Raw genomic sequence first — 20,229 nt, 5'->3', positions numbered from 1 at the left:
AGCGTTCTTTTCATCAATTCACGCGGTGTAGCGCCAGTTTCTCTACTCAAGTAATCGAGCTGCCGCGGCGCCAAGAGCCACTGACATCGCTCTCGAAAGACCACCGTCCGGTGCGAGGCCATCTTGTCTTGTTTTCTTTCGCACGACCCGCGTTGTAATGTACGTATACACAAATGAGACGGCCGTACCGCATCAGAAGCATTGTCACTGAAGGGCTAGCAGTTGAAGGAATCCATGGCTCATTGTCATACTTGTGGTCAACGCATAAATAGAATGTGAACCGATGTCAACGCCAAACCACTCAACGAAGTCGACGCGACGAAAACGATGGAGTCTGAACGGCGAACGGCATGTTGCTGATCTTGCGCCCTCCCACAGTACCTATTGAAAATAAATAAATCAGAGAGAGAAATTTCATCTGTGGCCGCAGTCGGAAGATGGCGCTACTTCAAAATGTCATCGGAATGGTATGAACCAGAGCCGTATATTCCCTTTGGGAGAGTTCGGCGCTCTTTTGATCTCGCCGCCAGTCTGGCAACAGCGCGCTTCCGCGCCGCCGACGCCATTTCGTGCCGAGGTTTCTCGTGATGCTGTACCCGTAACGTCGCTGTCGGCATTTATGCTTCCTCTGTGACCGACCTGGTGTGTCTGTGCTGCTGTTCGTGCACGTGTCGGCTGCGTGGAACATCGTGGACCTACACGGACGTCGCAATGGGGGCTTGCAGCGCAGTAGCCCGCGGCGGCGGGAGTTGGCGACGCTAGGTTTGTCACGTTACGCTGACGCGAAAACAGAGCACTCTATTCGCAATGCCCATAGACTGTCGCGCCGCCAGGCGGAATTCAGGAGCGTCCTCTCGAGGAGGGTTAACAGACGACAAAATGGCAGCACTACGCAGTCACTCCCTTGTTCGGCTATGCTAACCTCAGTGTTAACGCGTTGGCAAGAAAGGAACACTACGACTTTGCATGTTCCCTGCATCAGTGAACAAAGCGGGCCCTCCGTGACACGAGAAATCTGATTCGTTCTTGCGAGGCGCGAAGTTTTCGTGAAAACACGTGGCAACTCGCGCTTTCAATGCTAGCCCACAGCGTACGCATACCATCAGCTTCGCGAGGCTTTCTGTAGCCACGTAGGTTAGTTAAATGTTATCGCCTGACATATTCAGTTGAAGCTCACCCTGTTTTACTTGCATATAGCATTGGTCAATATTTCTTGTAGTGCATGAATTCCATAACACTGTACGCGGGAGGTCGCACGAGCTCGCGATGTGCTCTTGTAAAACTGAACGATCTCAAGTTGTCACTACATTAAAATAGGGCCTCTATCCTTTGTCAGCAAAGCGCTGTTATTAATCGTGCGAGCGACGTTTCAATCATTAGAGGACGCGTCCTGCTCGACGCCTTTCGTGGAGCGAACGCTTTCCACGCCGTCCTTCACCACCTTCACCAGTGTGTTGGCTTCATAGCCAGCGCTGCGCCGCTTGCTTTTGTACGTTTGTTGATAGGTGGCAGCACACTGCAAGCGATTTGCTCGTTGACCGATCTGAGAGCATAATAAGGCATAATGTTCTCCGCGCCCAGACGTCTCTCTAATTGTAAACGTGGTGACGCGGAGTGGTCGAAGTCGTTCGGCGGGGGAAATCCTTCAGATTGCTTTCAGCAGTGATGTTGAAAGAAACCATCTTGACGACGAGGATATTTCACTGGACGTAGAAGATTGTGAAAGCACCGAGATTGAACGATCAGCTGATAATACTCACGAGGAGCGAGCTGCACTTCACGTCCCCTCGTGCGTTAATGTTCTTTCACGCTCGTAAGTCACATTGATTGTATTTAATGTATAATATCCTTGAGCGAGATCAGAATAAAAGCATAGTTCCTCTTGTGCATTGCATGTATCACAATTATTGTGTATATTATGGAGCGCCGCATGCCGCCAACACGCTCGAGCTCGACCAGCGAAGCGAAACGGTTAGAGCAATGGAACGCGCAGTCACGGCCACAATCCACGCCTCTCGGCTAACTTCTTCGACGTTGCGAAAAGCATACGTGTGCATTCTTTTCGATATTCATGTTTCGATCGTGCTGATCGAGCCTGCGACGTGCGAGTGAAGTGGATTGCACACGGCTAGAGTCTCAGCATGGCGGTGACACAAGCGCTACTGAATGGGATGTGAAATGCTTGTGTTCCGTTGAAGACGTAACTCCGCGTTCCCGACTGCACAAGTAATGACGACGGCGTATTACGTTTGCAAACTATCACCACAATAAACGTGCGGTCCCGTGCAGCAGCGAAGGCGCTACTCGCTGGCGGCCTACTACTGCGGCAAATCCGTCAGGCAGACTCGGTACGTACTACCTCGGAGTGCCGTTCAGCTCATACGTCATGTAGCACGCACGGGATTTCACAAAGCATCGTTATGCACGGTAACGGAGCTGAAATATAACCTTTCACGCCGCAGCAAATAACTAGGTGGCGAGTACTTAGCACTTTCCATGGTTTGGGAAAGTATTTTAATCTCCTATCCAACTGAGCACAGCTCATGACTTCATCCGGTGAAAGTGGCACGGGCCGTACGTCCGCACGTACTATCTGTTCCTATGCTAAAAAACGGGTTGACCCTCCTCCTGGCGCCATCTTGAAAAGTACGACGCGCCACCTATAGTTCGTGGGCATTGCGAATACTCCCACTTGCGCGACGCACTACGTCGCCTTGACGCATGCGCAATTGAGCGCACTTGGCGTCCCTTCTTCACGTAGAGACGCAGACGCACTTCAGTCTGGATAACGTCGCCGGCGTGGAATGCAGCATGTCGCATCTCGCGCCGGCTGCAGCCGGGGCGCGTTGACGGACGCTGGGCGCGTCAGTCGCATCGCGCGTTGGCCTATAGAGTGCTGCACGTTTGTTAGCGTAGCGTCACTGTGCCGAGCGTGCGCGCGCGTCGACGTTACGCTGCAGTATATCAGCCCCTTAACTCGCTGAAGAAAGGATTCGCCAGAGACGGAGCGTTGCGGGCGCACGCCAACGCGAGCTTACAGTGCCGCGGCACAAAATGGCTGGCGGACAGCGCCGCCGCTAAATTTGGATGGTTGGTTGGCTCCGCCCCTCCGCCGAACTCTCCGAAGGAATATACGGCTCTGGTATGAACGGCTCTCAATGTGGTCGTTTTCGCACTAACTTATTCAACTCTGCAATTATATCGTTCATTATTATGCGGCTTTAGATTAACTGGTGCGCTTGGCTAAGCCATAGCTACTATTTAATGATGTCGGCGTATACTGTGACGCAGCCATGGAATCGTAAAGAGTTGAATAAAAATGACGCACCTTTGTGCCACCATGGTCCACTGTAATTAATTGACTGTATAAGGGCCAGCGCTTCATAGAGGGGTATGTGTAAGCGTCTGTACGTATGCGCCTGTAGTGAATGGTTTTATGCATGCGAATGAATTGTGTATGTATCTGCCTAGTGAACGTGCGCGTATTAATAAAAGCTGTATCAGCTTTCCGGTGTCCTTGAGTAATCCATGAATGGGCCTACCTTCCCGAAATGCCGTGTGCCGTATCAACGTACGCCGCCTCTGACAGAAACACCTTTTTTTAGTATTGTTTAATCCCTCTAGATGGCGCCAGCTACCACCTACTTCACGGCCGCGGCGCTCTCACAGCTCCACCTACTTATATGAAGTTGAACATCTATCTATCAAAACTATGCTCTGCTGCGCCGGGATTGTTTTGATGCTACAGAATGTACATTTTGGAGGCACAAACGCGTGGATAAACGTCGCTACACCATGTGACGCTTCGACAAATAAAGACAGCAAGCCTAACGTACAGTCTACGGGTGAGAGCCCCTTTGCAGTATCCGTCTCTTCTAAAGCGAACGCCGTCTCGCTGGCCGAGCTAAACGTACGAGTTCCGTCGTTCCGTTTCGCGAGGTTTTCACCACTACAGGTTTGTCTCCTTGATTTTATTGTCATATCGTTCGATATTAAGCTCAGCGGGACCGTTTTTTGTGATTGCCAGTGCCGCATACTCTTTATCAGTCGAGAATCGATGCACTCGCTAGGCCTAAATCGATTGCTCGCTTCGCTGGCTTGGCGTCAGCCATCTTGATTTTGACGGTTTCTCCATTGAAAAGGGAGGAACGGTTTCTCCATTTGAAGACGAACATTGGGGACATCGCCGTTTCTCCCTTAAAGGAGAGAGGGTCACTCCATTTTTTTTAAGAGTGTAGCGTAGTGGGTACCTCGCTATAGTACTTGTATTAGTAGCCCCAAGAGAGTTTACAACGGGCTCTAGAAATGCCGCTCTTCCAGCTTTCGCTGTGACTGTGCTGCGCTTTCCGCGCAGGACTGGCGTTTTTTTACTTTCCGTGCACCCAACAAGACTGTGTCGAGAATTCGCACTCAGGAAACCTATTCGAGAAACACGGCTCGATATTTCACGTATCAACTGCTACTCGCACGGGGAACAATACGCTTGCTTGTGTGAGCATCTGTCTAGCCCAGGCAATATTTTGAAGAACGGCATGTGCTGTGTCGGTTGTGAATAGTGTACATGTCCTGTAGCCTACACTCTCACGCCAACAGCGCAGTGAAAGGAATATCAAGATGAGTTCTCTATTTTTTTGTTGTTGACCAGTATTCAAGGACAACTAAAGAAAACCTGAAACACGGGCGGCAGAAATGTAATTAATAAGCTCAAAGCGTCCCTTGTTCTATCGCCGTACACGACTCGAAGGCTAAAGTCATCTTCTTTTTCTTCTCGATCGGTGTATTGACACTTCCCTGCGCCCTTCCGAGAGCTTACTCCTTATAACGTGGTTTTGTACTGCCATGTGATCGGCCTCCCTTTTCTGTTTCACTGCGATGGCCTCAACGATTTTCGTCTGCCTAGTGTTTCCTCGTGCCAGTGCCATTGTTGGACCAGCTCAGCAGTTCCGAAGCGTCATTGTTCTTTTTTTCTTGCGCCAGTATGACCTACTGTATAAATTTAATTTTAAAAATGCAACTCTGTTTCCTACATGAAGTCCAGGAGGGATCTATGAAATTTGCAGATGCATTCGGAATCGACATTCACCGACACTGTCGACGAGTGCAAGGTGAGATTCTGACCTTTAAAGAGCACGCGAGAGTGTATGGTTGGCATGTAGTAAAATAAGATGAATTAACTAGACAGCGTGGGCGTCGCTCACACCATGGTCGTCCACCATTCGTCGTTGACATTACACCGCCGGTGTTGGATATCGCAAAAAAGTTTCGCGTGCTGGCTCAGAGGTAACCATACACACCATACAGATATGTATAGTCATGCGCAGCATCAGATGGAACACTTAAATTACTTTTTAAATGCATTCGACAAGCGCAAAAGTGTTCATGACGCTAAATACTCAAGCATAAAGGTACCTCTTGCGATTCGCTCGAGGCAGCGGGGTTGACTCCCGGTCGCGGCGGCCGCATATCGATGCAGCACAACAGCCATGTACTTATATTTAGGTGCACATTGAAGAACCCCAGGTGGTCAGAATTTAATCCCCGACTGCGGTGGGCTCCGCAATCATATGGTGGTTTTGGCACGTCAAACACCAGCAATTAATCAATCTCTTTCAATTCCATACGTCACATCCGTGTCAGCAGATTACAAGTAATCGTTGAATGAACATGAATTCGGTGTTCCAGCTGATATTGCTCACGATAATACGTCTTGAAGATATTGGCACGTGATGACGCGCATGCCTCTTAACTGCTACATCCGATATACATCCCTTCTATAACCCCTACGCTGACTGCTTTAGTTCTTTCCTATTTCATGCGTAGAAATGCATGCAGGTGCGTTCGGATAAGTGTAGTATTTGCGATTTAAGAATAGTCAATGACCGGCCCCGTATTCTTTTGATTTCTTGCTCCCGCAGGCGCCAGCGTACAGCGGGCGACCGAACAGCCGGCTCGCTCGACGTACACACTTTTTCCGTAGTGCTCCGCGCGCCCGCGAGGCGTCGTGGGATTGTTTGAAAAAGGACTATTTTGGCGATCTGTGAAGTCATGATGACGTCGTGTGGTGAAGTCATCACGTGATGCTTTCCCGCATCACTCGTGTTGACTCCGACTCCACCGACGGTCAATTTTCGCGTCTGAAGAGGCATCTAAGGCTTTCGCCTTAATAATATTTGTTGGGGTTTTGTCTCCCAAAACCAGGATATGATTAAGAGGTACGCCGTAGTTGATGGTTTCGGAAATTTCGTCCGGCTGGGGTTCTTTAACGTGCACCTAAACGTAAGTACACGGGCCTCTAGCAATTCAGCTCCATCGAAATGCGGCCGCCGCGACCGCGATGACCGCAAGCACTCCTTGATTGGGATCGATGCTATAGTTTTGTCGTAATGACGGTTCATTGGATGTTGGTAGTGACATCTTCTGAGTTTAGTGTCTTATAAGCCGGTTTTTGCACTTTGTGTGTGTACTTTCGACACGAACATTTCAAATGGCGACGCCCTCGGAACATCGGAGCCACGAGAGTTGATATCTTCAGGTAGTATGCAAGGGCTTATTGGTCAGCTGTCCGCTTGCTGGAAGATCACGTGCTACGGGACGCCAGCTGGCAAAAAAGAGTGTTCCATACTCGCCGTCATGGCTACTAGCGGCGCTGACTACCACACCCACGTTTTGCATGCACATTAATAAGTCTCCATAAAGAGGACGGAGAGACGACCGCCACCATGGCTTAACTGGTAGGGATCGGGCGCGTTATCGGAAGGCTGGAATTTCGGTTCCTGCCGGCGGCAAGTTGTCTTTTCGTCCACATTACTTCCTTCAAATTTATATGATAATTACGACAGTACAGTTAAAACAGTGCAACAGTACAATTAACGTCTCCTATGCATTCCTTGGCTTCATTATCTGGTTTCGAAAACGACGCTAGAAGAATTAAAAGGTTCGCAAATTGACTTGACGAAATATTACTTTTAGCCTCACATTGCAATTTAGGCATTGCAGCTGGCGAGTTACACTGGTGCCACTTTCAAAATGAGCGCCATCATGCGAGAGGTCATATTCAGCGCTCGACCTCATGCCTTAATGCACGTGGTGGACGCTACTGAAGCGTGTAATCGCGAAGTACGTACTTGAAATTCAGTTGCTTTGGTATATGGATTGCCATCGACGTGAATATAATGCAGACGTTCTTAATTTTGCTTTGCTTTTTATTGCATTTTTACGCGAATAAAGAGAACAACCGATAAACACTTCTTAATTAACGACTTGTAGGCGCATTCACTAATACACTCTAAGAAAAAAAAAGAGCCCTTTGGGTCTTTTCTGTGGATCGCGACTTGCGAAGTGTATGATTCTCGTTAGAGAGACACGCGAACGCTCTCGTGGAGCACACGTCTTTCGACTACAGTGTAATAATCTCCTAAGAGACCCACGAATAACCGGGAAATGCCCGGAGAGGTGACTAACCTCTCCGGGCATTTCATTAAAGAATCTTATCTCTCTCTCTCTCTTTAAAGAGAGCCGTATACGTGGCAAGTCAGGACACACAAAAAAATTACACCATTTCCCGCTAAAGGGGACCATGAGGCGATGCGAAGCTGGAGCACTTGCACGATCGCGTTCCGTTGGCGTTCGTTGGGCATGCTACCGACCTCGCGCCGTGGAACGCGAAGAGGGACGCTACGCGCGTCTTGTCTTCCCTCTAGCCTGGACGTTAATTCTCACAGGGCGAGCGGGGAACGCGGTCGACAGGCGTGCGAGAGGGGGGCAGCGTAAGAGGGGAGAGAGAGGGGGAGGGGACGCGCATGCGCTGCTGCTGATCGCGGCGTTGCGCAGGAGAGAATTTCGGCATGTCTAGCCCGCGTTTCAGAGGAAAAGTGGAAAGGGGGAGGGGAGAGGGGAAGTGGAGAGGGGGATGGGAAGTGGAGATCGGGTAAGGAGGAGAGAAAGTGGAGAGGGTAAGGGGAGAGGTTGAGTGGAGAGGGGATAGTGGAGAGGGGAAGAGGACATGAGGAGTGGTGAGGGGAGTGGAGAGGAGGTGTGTGGAGAGGGTATGCGCATGCGCAGTAAGGGTGGTCACGCCGCACACCACCACCACCACCACCGGATTGAACTCCGCCATAAGATACTTCGCATCTAAAACGAGTATAAAGCGCGTTTTTTTTCTTGGAGTGTATGTCATCTATGCGGTGGCTGTTCTCATTGTAGTAAGGTAAAAAGCTACACCAGTTGGCATCATTCATATTTCTGAATCGGCGTGGAAAGCGACAGATGCCACTCAGAAATCGGCCATTTCCTCTTCCTGGACCATAAGAATAATGGTAGTCATCAGCATCGCACCGAACGTTGTCTGAGATATGTTCAGGATGAGATGCTTATTTCACCGAAAAAAAAAATTACACTGTAAAAAACTTACAGCAACGAAGTCCGAAACCATTCGGGCGTACTTCTTTCCTCCTTCCACTGCATTTCTCCTGTCTGATCCTTGCCATCTCTACAACTACCAGAATTTTCGTGACCACCAGCGTTTCCGAAATTACGCTGTGAAACAACAACCGGCAAATAAATAGTATATGTCACAAAGCCGATAAATTAGTTTTCAAGTAAAAATCTACGATACCTTACTCTCAAACTTTCCACTGTCTGGTCAGTTGGTTTCTCGCCGACTGAAAAAGACCCAACGAAAGGATAGCGTCAAGGTAAACTGGGTTCCCAGAAAGATTATAATGAAAGGTTACCTGACCCCGTAGGTGGTGTAGTGAAGGCAGAAGGCAAAAAGAGAAATCTCCAACCAGAAGGTTTATTTTAAAAAACCCGACGTTTCGAAGCCTGACCGGCTACTTCTTCAGGGGTGAGATGGCCCGAGGTGCACGGCGCTTATATGCGCTTTCTTGCCGACAGTTGCCGCAAGCCTTGACAATAGAGGGGGGGCAAGGTTCCCGTGGTGCGGTTGATGTTTTCCGCTGTATTCTGTATATGCCACGACTCGAGGAGAAGCCGCCGGCGCCAACAGCTTTTCGCAGTGTTCCGCTACTGCACTCCTTTCGCTGTTCAGCTGACGCAGATCGTTCTTATGCTGCCGCATCCTTTCGCGGAAGTTCTTTGTTTCCCCAACGTACGCGGCGGGGCAGTCTGAACACGAGATCCTATACACGACGCCCTGCGCTTTCTCCGCGGGCGCGCGGTCTTTGGGAAGGGGGAAAAACGGCCGATGGTGGTGGTTGGCTTGTGTGCCACGCCGACACCCGCCTTTCCCAGAATGCGCGCTAATGTTTCGCTGGTTCCCGCGATGTAGGGAATCGGCACACGGCGTCGCTGAGGCGGCGCCGCTGGCTCTCTACCCCCACCGCCCTTATTCCTGCGCAGGGCCTTGCGAATGAACGCCTTTGTGTAGCCGTTGTCGCCGAGATCCCGGATTATTTTTCCTTTTTCTTCCTTCTGCCGTAGTGGAGACGAGCAGATTCTTTCGGCCCTTTTCACGAGGCTTCGTACAACGGAGAACTTGTGGCAGGCGGGGTGATTTGAGCTGAAGTGGAGGTAGCGTCCTGTGTGTGTTGGCTTCCTGACGACAGAGAAAGAGAGGCTCTGACGTTGCCTTCTCACCAACACATCCAGGAACGGGAGGGTTGAATGGATCTCCATTTCCGCTGTGAACTGAGTGTGGGGATCCACGGAGTTCAAACGGGCGAGCAGGTTGTTGGCCTCGCCGGATTTCACCACGCAGAAGCAATCATCTACGTAGCGAACAAACAACTTGGGCTTGGGGTCACACACGGCAAGCGCTCGCTTTTCGATGTCCTCCATTACGAGAGCTGCCACTGTTGCCGATATCGAGGCCCCCATGGCTGTCCCACTGGTCTGTCTGTAAAACACGTTGTTGAAAGAGAAATAAGTGCTTGAGAGGCAAAATTCCAACAGCTGGCATATCTGGTCTACCGAAAGTGGAGTTCGGTCGATCAGGGTGGGGTCGTCTTCGAGGGCCCGGCGCGTCACAGTCAGTGCGAGGGGCACGGGCACGCTGGTGAAAAGGGAAACCACGTCGAAAGACACCATGCGATCGGTTTCCTCAAGCACAACGTTGGACGCCAGTTCTACGAAATGCGCCGAGTGGCGGATGTATGTGTCCGTCTTCCCGGTCAGAGGCACGATTACCCTGTGAAGATAGGATGACAGAGCCCGTAGGGGGGAGCGGGTGAAGTCAACGATGGGTCGGAGAGGAATTCCCGATTTATGGACCTTTGGGAGGCCGTAGAAACTCGGGGCGGATCCGTTTCTGCAAATCAACTTCAGGTAGAGGTTTTTGAAATCGGGATGATTGGTGAAGATTTGCGATAAAAGTCTGTTCAGATTGGTTTGGGTTTGAGGAGTCGGATCTTTCTTGATCTTGGAGTAAGCCTCCCCGTTCAGAAGTTCTCCTGCCCTCTTCTCATAGTCAGCGCGATCCATGACGACCGTGCTGTTACCTTTGTCGGCCGGTAGGACTACGATGGTCTTGTCCTTCTTCAAATCTATGAGAGCCTTCCTCTCTTCGTCAGGAAGGTTGCTGCTTAGCCGAGCCGGTATCTTGGAAAGAACTCCTATTACCTTGAGACGGGTCTCTTGACGGGCGCCGGCTTCAAGGTGTTGAATCCCGTCCTCGACTGCAGCGACTATCTTCGAGATAGGGGGAATGGCCGAGATGTTGAAACCATGTCCCTTGGCTAGTGCGGCTAACTCCGGGGTTGAGAGATGTCGGGATGAGAGGTTTGTCACGAAGGTGCTTGGGGGAATAGTCGCCGATTCCCTGTCCCGAAGTATGCTGCCCAGCTTCTTGTCTTGGGCTACCTTGTGTTGCTTGGCCTCGGTGGCAGCTGATTTCTTCGCAAAATCCTCCAGAGATGGCATTATATCGGGGATGCGGTGTTCCAGCTGGCGTCGGGCGAAGAAAAGGTCCAATTCTTTCTTCTTGATGGTCGCGTTGCACTCACGTATGCGTGCGGTGAGCAGACGTTGTTCAGTTTTCCTGATGATCTGGATGCCTTCAGGTGAAGAAACTGGGCGTTTCAGACGTAGGCTGTGCGGGATGACGCCGTTCTCTTTGCACGTACGGTTGAAATCCAAGTGGGACTTGAACACCGCTATCCTTTCGACGATCCTGGTGAATCGCTTGGCAAGCTGCATGGTCTCTTGGCCAAAATATCGACGTAATGAATTAAAGGTAAACATTCGGCAGAAGTCTGCCTGGTTGGGTGAAAGACTGAAGGCAAAAAGAGAAATCTCCAACCAGAAGGTTTATTTTAAATAACCCGACGTTTCGAAGCCTGACCGGCTTCTTCTTCAGGGGTGAGACTGCAAGCCTGTGAAATCCGCGATTTCATGGGTCACGTGTTAGGGTCTTACACATTCTGTTGTCTTGCCGGGCCGGTGCATGCTTGTTATGCTTGAAGACATGGCGCACGACGACAAATGCTTGCAGAGCGCTATCCTAAACGAAACGAGTCAAAATTGCACGACAGGCAAAGAGCGAGCGCATGGGGTTGCGCTGAGGTTGGTCATGATATAAGAGTGCACGTATTTCGCGTCATTTTGATGATCAAATAACTAAAGCATTACAAGAAGGCCTCGCTTAGAGTTCACGCCGTGAAGTGCGCTGTTCTTGTCACAACAATTTACAATGAAAACTGGTATGCACTAACCTCCCCCCCCCCCCTCTTGTTCGGCGGACGTCCACCGCCGTCCGCTTCTGGAGCCGTAAAATTACTTGCGAGAACATCACAATAGAAAAAATTTATTGTGCCTGTTACTTTCATGTTGCTGTTAAAATTACGTTACTAAAGGTCATTGTGCCTCGAGGAAACGAACGTACGACCGATAGATCGGAGATGCGGGCTTATAAATCTCAGCCGCTCGAATGCCGCTGTTTCAGAGCGCGACCGCCACTTAGCTACATGGTTGACTTTATACGAGATGGAGCTTTGACATACGCCTATTTGTTTTCTAGGACGTCGCCTTTCAAACTGCGGAGGCGATTACAAAATAAAATTCTTTCATTTGCATGTACTGAAAACAAGCGAGCGTGTCACCCTCACCTTCATTACTCTTCTATCACTCGGCTTCTTATCTGTACTGAAGGCGCTCACAAAGGACTATTTTTCTCGACGATAGCGTAACACCTACCATTTGGACAGGACAAATGGTGTCTTCAGAAAAGTAAGAATAATCCAGCAGTAACCAGGTAAGCAATTGTTGAAGTTGAAACAAATCGTTAAGTTTTAATAGGTAGCACGAGACGGGAAAACCGATAGCCATGTTAAGGCGGAATTACCCTACGACGTGTTTAAATGGCTTCAAACTGCCAAGTGCCATGATAAACACATTGCATTTCAGCCTGCGCTTAATTCAAAGTTTTCCTTTTCTCCGTCGTGAAAATTTGCCCAAGGCGCGAGTTCAAACCAACGAGGGCCATCAGATATATTAAGAGTATACAAGCGAACGCAAGTAATGCTTCCAGCTACAAACTCACTGCAACACGAGACAGAGCGCACTTAACGTAGCCTGGCCATTGCTAATGTTATTCTACCATCCAAAGATGCGATACAGCCGTGACAACAACTTGTAACCCATATTGAGGCGATAACATTCATTATCAGGTGATAGTGAATGCTCTCTCTACATATCGCTTGCAATCGCGGAAACAGCTATCGGTTGTAGAAACTGCGTACGAGTTGCAACGCGATCATTCTCTTTACTATTTCCGGTAGGTTTTTACAAGGACAGGCTGGCCAAAATTTTGAGCGGTGTAATGAAAACCAGTTCAGCGATTCAATGTTGCCAACGAGCTTAACGAACATGTGGTGCCTCACAAAGAAAAACAGCCCTTAAATTCCCCTTCTTCGTTTGTTGGCAAATAAGTGGTATATCTAAGCGAGGCGTGGTTTGCACGCGAAATGATGAAACCTGCGCGGGCTCTCTACAACGGGTGCATCGTGTCAGTGATGACGCTGACGTGCAGTGATCGGCGGAAGAAGTCCTTTTCCACCGGATGGTTGGGAGTCCAGGCGATCACGTGTATGCCCCAGTCATGCCAAGATTTCACGTACTCGGGGCTGATCATGTTATCGCTTATCAAGACGGCGGAGGCACCGGTCAAGTAAGGCACCAAGCCGGAGTGGAGAGCCTTGTCGAGGAGCCAATCGGCCATTCTGTCGAACAAGTGGGCGAGAAACTTCTCGTGGCGTGGTCGCGTGTTGTTCATGTCCTCGTAGGCCAGGAATCCCGGCCGCCAAGTTAGCGCCGTCACAATCCCCGGATTTAGGCTTCGCAGCGAGTACACGAAGTTATGGTAAAAAGAGGCGACCAGCGCCCGTCCGTACAGCTCGGGTCTTTCACGAAACAGCTTGTCGACCACCTCGACGGCGCGGGAGTCGTAGTTCTTGACGTCGATGATCAGGCGCATACCGAGACGAAGGCACTCCTCGACGCCTTCTTCCAGCGTGGGGACGCGCTCTCTTGGAAAACGCTCGGCGCGCGGGTGCTTGCACGAGGCGTCCAGACGACGCAGCTCCTCGAAAGTGATCTTATCTATCGGGCCCTCACCGTTGGTCGTCCGCTCGAGCGTGTCGTCGTGGAAGATGACGGCGACGTTGTCCCGGGTGAAGGTTAGGTCGAACTCGATTCCGTCGGCGTTGTTCTTCTTGGCTTCCTGGAAGGCGGCCAATGTGTTCTCGGGGGCGTCGAGGGCACAGCCGCGGTGCCCGAAGACGGATGGCAGCCGTGACCCGTCGTTGTGCTTCACGCCGAGGATCACCTCCGAGGCCAGGCTACGATCGACGCGCCGTATCGAGTACCACGGAACAGCCAAGCAACAGAGAGCGACGATGGCTGCGACGGCTTGAGCTGAAACCATGACGCTCTGATGGAACAGGTTGAAGAAGCACTGTGAACGGTCACACCGAGGTTGCGTTGCGACTCACGGATGCCCTGCTGAGCACCGGCAGCGCGACTAAATGCGCAGATTGATGACGATTATGCTTCTGGGATTATTGGCACATACCAACTCAGGGGGATCGACCAAGAGTCGGAAGAATCATATAGTCTGAAATTTTTTTAAAATTCAATTGAAGTTGCAGTGTGAACTAGAATGAATAGCTTTTTTAATGAATATCAGTTTCAGCCCAGACGATGTTGCGTAACCTCCCAAATGACCAAAAAGAAATCATTATGCCCGTGGGACATAATTTGGCCGTCTTCGAAAGCACCTTCTCCTTCTTTGTCGTCACTTTTCGACAGAGCGTGCACGCCCGTGCTACGCACGTTAGTCAACGACGTATATCTAAACAAATGTCCGTGGTGCGACTCGAGGCCGACGCTCCAGCTCGTCACATGGGAATGTCGAAGCACACCTATGGAGGCCCAGTCGCCTCTGATACTCACGATGCTCGGGGAGCCTTGGGTGGCCGTCCTCGCCCGAATTGACCTGATGACCGAAAGGGGTCCCCTGGATCAAGCCGGGCGAGCGGCGGCGGCCACTGGTGTCCAGAAATGGGAAAACCACCCTTGACATTTCCCTTTTCCTATTTATCTTTTTTTTTTCTTCTCGTCAATAAACGTCAATAAACAAGAAGTCACGGTTTGGCCGCAACGGCGAGGCAATGAATGCGATAGCAACAAATTAATGTCACACAAAGAACGGCAAGAAGCTCGATACTTCCAACGCGCCGCTCGAGCGCGAAGGATTGACGAAAATAACACGCACAGGACGACCACGAACTAACAACGGTCACAGCTCGACACTTGCAGCGCGCTGCTCAAACACAAGGAAGGACACTCGAACAGAACGCACAGCTACACACAGGACGAGCGCGAACTGTTACGGTTGTTACTTCTTCGTATTTGGGCAGCGCGCTACAACCCAACGGTCTTATACTTCTTTTTCTTTAAAACTGCGGCGCGTGATGACCCCTCCACGTCTCCTGCCGCGCGGTGCAGTTCGACGGATTGTTTACTCGGCGTTCCACATCTTTAGTGGGTGCAGAAATGGGCAACTTCTTAGTGCGCGTCTCAAGGGCAGCTTTCACACTGACGGAAAATGTAGGAGCGTTGCTTTAAAGGGCCCCTCACCAGGTTTGACAATTTTGAGCTAACGAGCGCAATGCATACACTGGGCGTTCACGATCACGTCTGCCAAAATTTGCAACGCTACGCGCCGCGGAAACGGGTCAAATTTCAAGGTGAACGCTGCTTGCCCTTCCTTTCGCGGGCGCGCGCTTTAGAGAAGGAAGGGATGATGTACATGAGAAAATGGCCCTACGTAGATGGTAGTGCTGTGACGTCGCTCCTCTACGTAGACGACTGTGCTCTGACGTCGACAACAGTAGCAGGTGACGCTGGGATAATTATTTGACACGACATGTGTAGTTTGTGTAATTTGTTGCTTAAGTAGATTATAAAACTTGAGAGAAATAATGAGACACACAAAGGGAATGTGTGCGTCTTCTTCTTTTTTTTTCGTGAATTGCAGCGAGATGCGGGGCTAATGTGCCTCCCTTTCCATGCGTTCGTGTCCCCGCAGTTAGCGCATCGAGCAGACGCCAGCCCTGGAAACGAAAGTAATGTTCTGGCGCGTTCGAGCACTCATTATGCTCGTTTATTCTACCGCGTCCAAGTAAACGTTAATGCCACACTAGCTCATGATACCGCCACTCTCGTGTCCGTACAAATGTCTCAACTTTCATGCCCGTCCCGCAGAAACAGGCAGTACACCACAGAGAACACGCCGACAAAACGCCCATGGCCGCTACATAAAAAAGAAGGTAGCGGCCGTGCAACGCCGCTCGCGTGTTAGGACTGGCTCGGGCACGTCATGCGCACGTGACCATGCATGCGCATGACGTGTTCTTGCGTATTTGTCAAGTGAAGAGGGCAGGGAAGGGATTTGGCTTGCGAAGGCTACACGGGGCGAGTGGCAAGGGTTTGAAACTCGCCTCCTCGCATCATGGTTTCGCGCCGCTACAAATTATTGTTTTTCTCGGCTCGTAATGAACCGATTTGAAAACTTTTTGCGGCATACAGCTCTCCATTCGGCACACAACAACTTCCAGCGTCTAACTAAAATTTGCTATATGGCCTGGTGAGGGGCCCTTTAAAGCGCGCCCTTCGGGCACTCTCTCGGGTGATACTACCAGAGAGAGAGAGAATAAGGATGAAAGAAAGGCAGGGAGGTTAACCAGGGCTGAGCCCGGTAGGCTACCCTGCACTGGGGAAGGGGGGAGGGGGAATAAAAGTTGGAGAGAGGAGGAGAGAAAAGTCACTGTTGGCATCGACGTAACGGCAGTTCTACGCTTGACATCACAGGCGGTGTGTCAATCCCGTTGCTACCAGGATACTACAAACACTCAAGCACCTCCGAGCTCAACGTGCCGTTAGCGTTAAATGAAGTATATAAATAGCTTGCCGTTGTTATGCTAAACAGCCGGTGGCGCGTGGCCTAAAACCCCTTGATCTAGGATAGTAACGACTCTTTCCTCCGCGCGCGTTTCCTCCTCGTTTCTCATCGCACGGCGCCATTTTTCGCCGCGGCTCCCGCGGAGGTACCGCAGAAGTTAATGAAGGCGCGTGATTTCGAGCCCCTTTAGCGCCCCAGTGGTGTAGAAAACTTTTAGAAAATGGTGATAACAAGATTGTGAACACCGAAATGAACGTTTATAAAAGATTAGTTTCTTCCGAAAGCCGTGCAAACGATGCACGCTAATTTAAAAGGAGTTTTATGGAGCGTGCCATCATGCAGACGTTTTTTCTGCCACGTGATATCATGTTTTACATTTGCATCTGATATAGTTTAGCTTGCGTCATGTCCGCTGTGTCTGGATTTTTAGTCTCTCTCCTCTGCGCGCATGTGCAACGCCGGTACTTACAGCGTCGCATCTTGTAATGACTTCGTGAATAATACATTGCCCATCCATGTGTTATCTCGACGTGAAAGTAGCTTTGCGCGGTGGTCTCCAAACTGAACAAGACGCTTGCGCATTATTGTCTGTTATTTCTCAGTAATATTCTGTCTAACAAAGAAAAACGAGCCCTTAAAAGTCATGCTCTTTCCTTGTTACCCTGCTTATAGTTTTCTTACTTTCACGGCACCCAACAAGATTATGTCAAGATTTCGCGCTCACGAAACCTTTTTCAGAAATACTAGCCGATATTCTGCGTCTGAACTTCAGTTCGCAAAGTAAACATCATGCTTGTTCGTGTGAGCACCGGTCCAGTATAGGCAATGTTTTGAAGAACGGCATCTCTTGTGTCAGTTTTGTTGATGGTGTACATGTCCGGGAGCAGACACTTTCGCGCCAACAGCTGCAGTAAAACACAGTATCAACGTGCGTTCTCTATGGTTTGTTTTTGTGCATTATTCAGAAGACATCGCCGCAGAACCCGCGGCAGTATAGCTTAGCGGATATATTATGGCGCTGCTAAACATATGTCGCGGTCCCTAATCCCGACCGTGGTACTTCAACCGGGGAGAAACTGATAACGCCCGTGCACTTTTCATTCGCGACATTGTAAGAAGCCCCGACTGGTATAATTACTCCGAAATCCCCAACTAAAACATGCCTCAGAATCATTTCTTGCATTTGGCATGCAAACAATGGAATTAAAATGCTGCTGCAAAATGGGTTCAGAATACCCAAGAGCAAATAGCAAGTATCTGAACAAGAAAGGTTTGCTCTAAATTGTTGTTGTTAAGGCAAGGTCGAGAAGGACAAAAAAGAGAGAGTGAGAGAGAGAAGCGCTTGGAGCGTCAGATCCACTATGTCCCAGGTGTCCTTGTTCCAATCGGTAACTCAGCAAGGCTGAGCTACATAATAATAATAATAATAATAATAATAATAATAATAATAATAATAATAATAATAATAATAATAATAATAATAATATTATTATTATTATTATTATTATTATTATTATTATTATTATTATTATTATTATTATTATTATTATTATAACAATAATAATCATAATAATAATTGCTGGGGTTTCAGAGTATTCAGAGGACTCCGGATTAAGTTCGACTACCTTGGTTTCTTTAACGTGCACCTAAATCTATGTAAACAGGTGTCCTTGCACTTTGCCCCCATAGAAATGCGGCCGCCATTGCCGGCAGTCGAACCCGCATCATCGAGTTTAGCAGCGTGACATCTTGCATGCTAAGCTATCTCGGCGGGTAAGCTGAGCAGGATGGGTATTCCGAGTGACTGTTATTTAGCGAGCCCCAGTAAGCTCGACTAAGCTGCAGTCTTTGTACCGGATAGTTCAGTTCATCCATTTTTAGCCCGATTTTGGTTAACATGAACATGAATTTGCCGGCGCCCGCGCCAACATTGCCACAACGGGCTTTTAGCGAATAAAAAGTTATTGTCTCACTATCTTCAAACAACTGAAAGGTAAACCCGAAAAACTGGACGTGGCAGTGTTATTAAAAACCCTCAGGACCCATTATGCGTACTCCTAAGACGACTCGAAGGCGAATGCCATCTTCCTTTGTTTTTTTTTCTTTCTCAGTCTATTTATTGATCCTCCCCAGCGCTCCTCCGAAAGCTTTGTGCACATAACGTTGTTTTGCACTGCCTCCGCGATCGACCTACCTTTGACCAAGCGACAATGTCGTAGTCCCAAATTTTGGCGATCTGTGAAGTCATGATGACGTCGTAGGGAGACCTCATCACGTGCTGAAAATATTTTGCATCACTCGTGCTGACGTCGACGACGGTCAATTTTCGCGTACGATGAGGCTTTTAAAGGGACACTAAAGAGAAACAATGAATCTGCTGAGATCGATAAGTTGTGCTCTGAGAACTCTACGGTCGTTAATTTCGCCATCATAGGTTTGGTAATAGAGAAAAAAATCAAGTTCAAAGTTTCATTTTTAAATTTCTCGCTGAAATCTCCCCGCGTGACGTCACAGATTTCAAAGTGTATTTATCATAATTTGGCGCCATTGGCTCAACAAAATTACCCCAAACTTGGTGTGGTAAGTCTATGGCCCCCTCAGAGGACAATGTACTTCATTTTTACCGATTAGGGACTACGTAGTCTCTAGTAGGCGCCTTCAAACCATGTGACGTCACGGCGAATGATGCGGAAACTTCAAGGTGGCGTCGCCACCCACATTTTGTTTTTGCGCGTTTTCTCGCTTACTAAGCGTTTTCTCGTAGCAAGTGTGGTGTTCTTTGTATCGTGAAAGAGTACTTTACTAATATGAGAAAAATCGTTTTGCTCTTTAGTGTACCTTTAAGGCTTTCACCTTAATAATAATTGTTCGCGTTTTACGTCCCAAAATCACGATTTGAATCTGAGGGACGCCGTAAATGAAGGCTTGGGAAATTTCGACCACCTGGGGTTCCTCAACGCGCACGTAAATCTAACTATACGGGTCTCTAGCGTTTCAGCTCCATCGAAATGCGGCCGCCGTGTCTGGGATTTGAGCCCGTGACGCCCGGGTCAGCAATCGAGCGCCATACTCACCAGACCACTCATAATGATTTTTAAGGCAAAAAGGAGGACAAACCCAATATAGGAAACGGGACGCTTGTGCGTGTCCTCCTCTGCGCCTTAAAAATCAATTATGAACGTTCACCAGCTTGCCCAACAAAAAGTTCTCCTCACCAGACCACCGCGGCGGGCGAGGCAGCAGTGTGGAACTTGCAGATTTGGACGAACAAAAAGCAGACGAGGGCAGGAGGAGGGGTCAGTGATGACGAGCCCTCCTTGATCGTGATCGACGGCATAGTTTTTCAGTAATACCGCTTTACTGGATATTGGTAGCGGCCTCTTCTGACTTTAGTGTCTTATAAACTGGTTTTTACATTTCGTGCGTATCCTTTCCATGCGAAAACTTCAACTGACAATGCCTTCGGAACATCCGAGCCAAGCCGCTACTGTTAAGTTACACCAGTAGTGAAGTAGAGTACGCTTTGTTAACGCAATATTAGCTCCATGTCTGCCTGATTTATCTTCGCACAGCCGCGTGGGGCAACCGCTGTGGCTGGTCACGCTTACGCCTCAGTTATCCCGGCCATTTGATAACGCTAAGGAGTTTGCGGAGAAACTAAGTTTCTCTAATAACGCGCAGCCTAATCTCCTCCCTTCGAACGCTCACGCCATCCGCGTGTGAGAGCGCGAAAAGCATCGGCCACACGTTTCACGTTTAAACAAGAGCTTCGGCTTCCGTCAGACTTTTCTCCCTTGATTGTTGTAGTCATG

The 20,229-nt window shown here is 49.3% G+C and overlaps 1 protein-coding gene across 1 annotated transcript in view; it reads right to left on the bottom strand.

Moving 5' to 3' along the window:
• LOC119385501 (glycerophosphodiester phosphodiesterase 1-like) overlaps positions 1 to 20,229 on the bottom strand; it is a 37,648-nt gene that overhangs the window by 1,409 nt on the left and 16,010 nt on the right. The window lies entirely within an intron of this gene.

The sequence above is a fragment of the Rhipicephalus sanguineus genome, chromosome 3, assembly GCF_013339695.2.
Source record: "Rhipicephalus sanguineus isolate Rsan-2018 chromosome 3, BIME_Rsan_1.4, whole genome shotgun sequence".
NCBI lineage: Eukaryota > Metazoa > Arthropoda > Arachnida > Ixodida > Ixodidae > Rhipicephalus > Rhipicephalus sanguineus.
The sequence above is the reverse complement of the archived record's forward strand: the minus strand, read 5'-3'. Positions and strand labels throughout refer to the sequence as shown.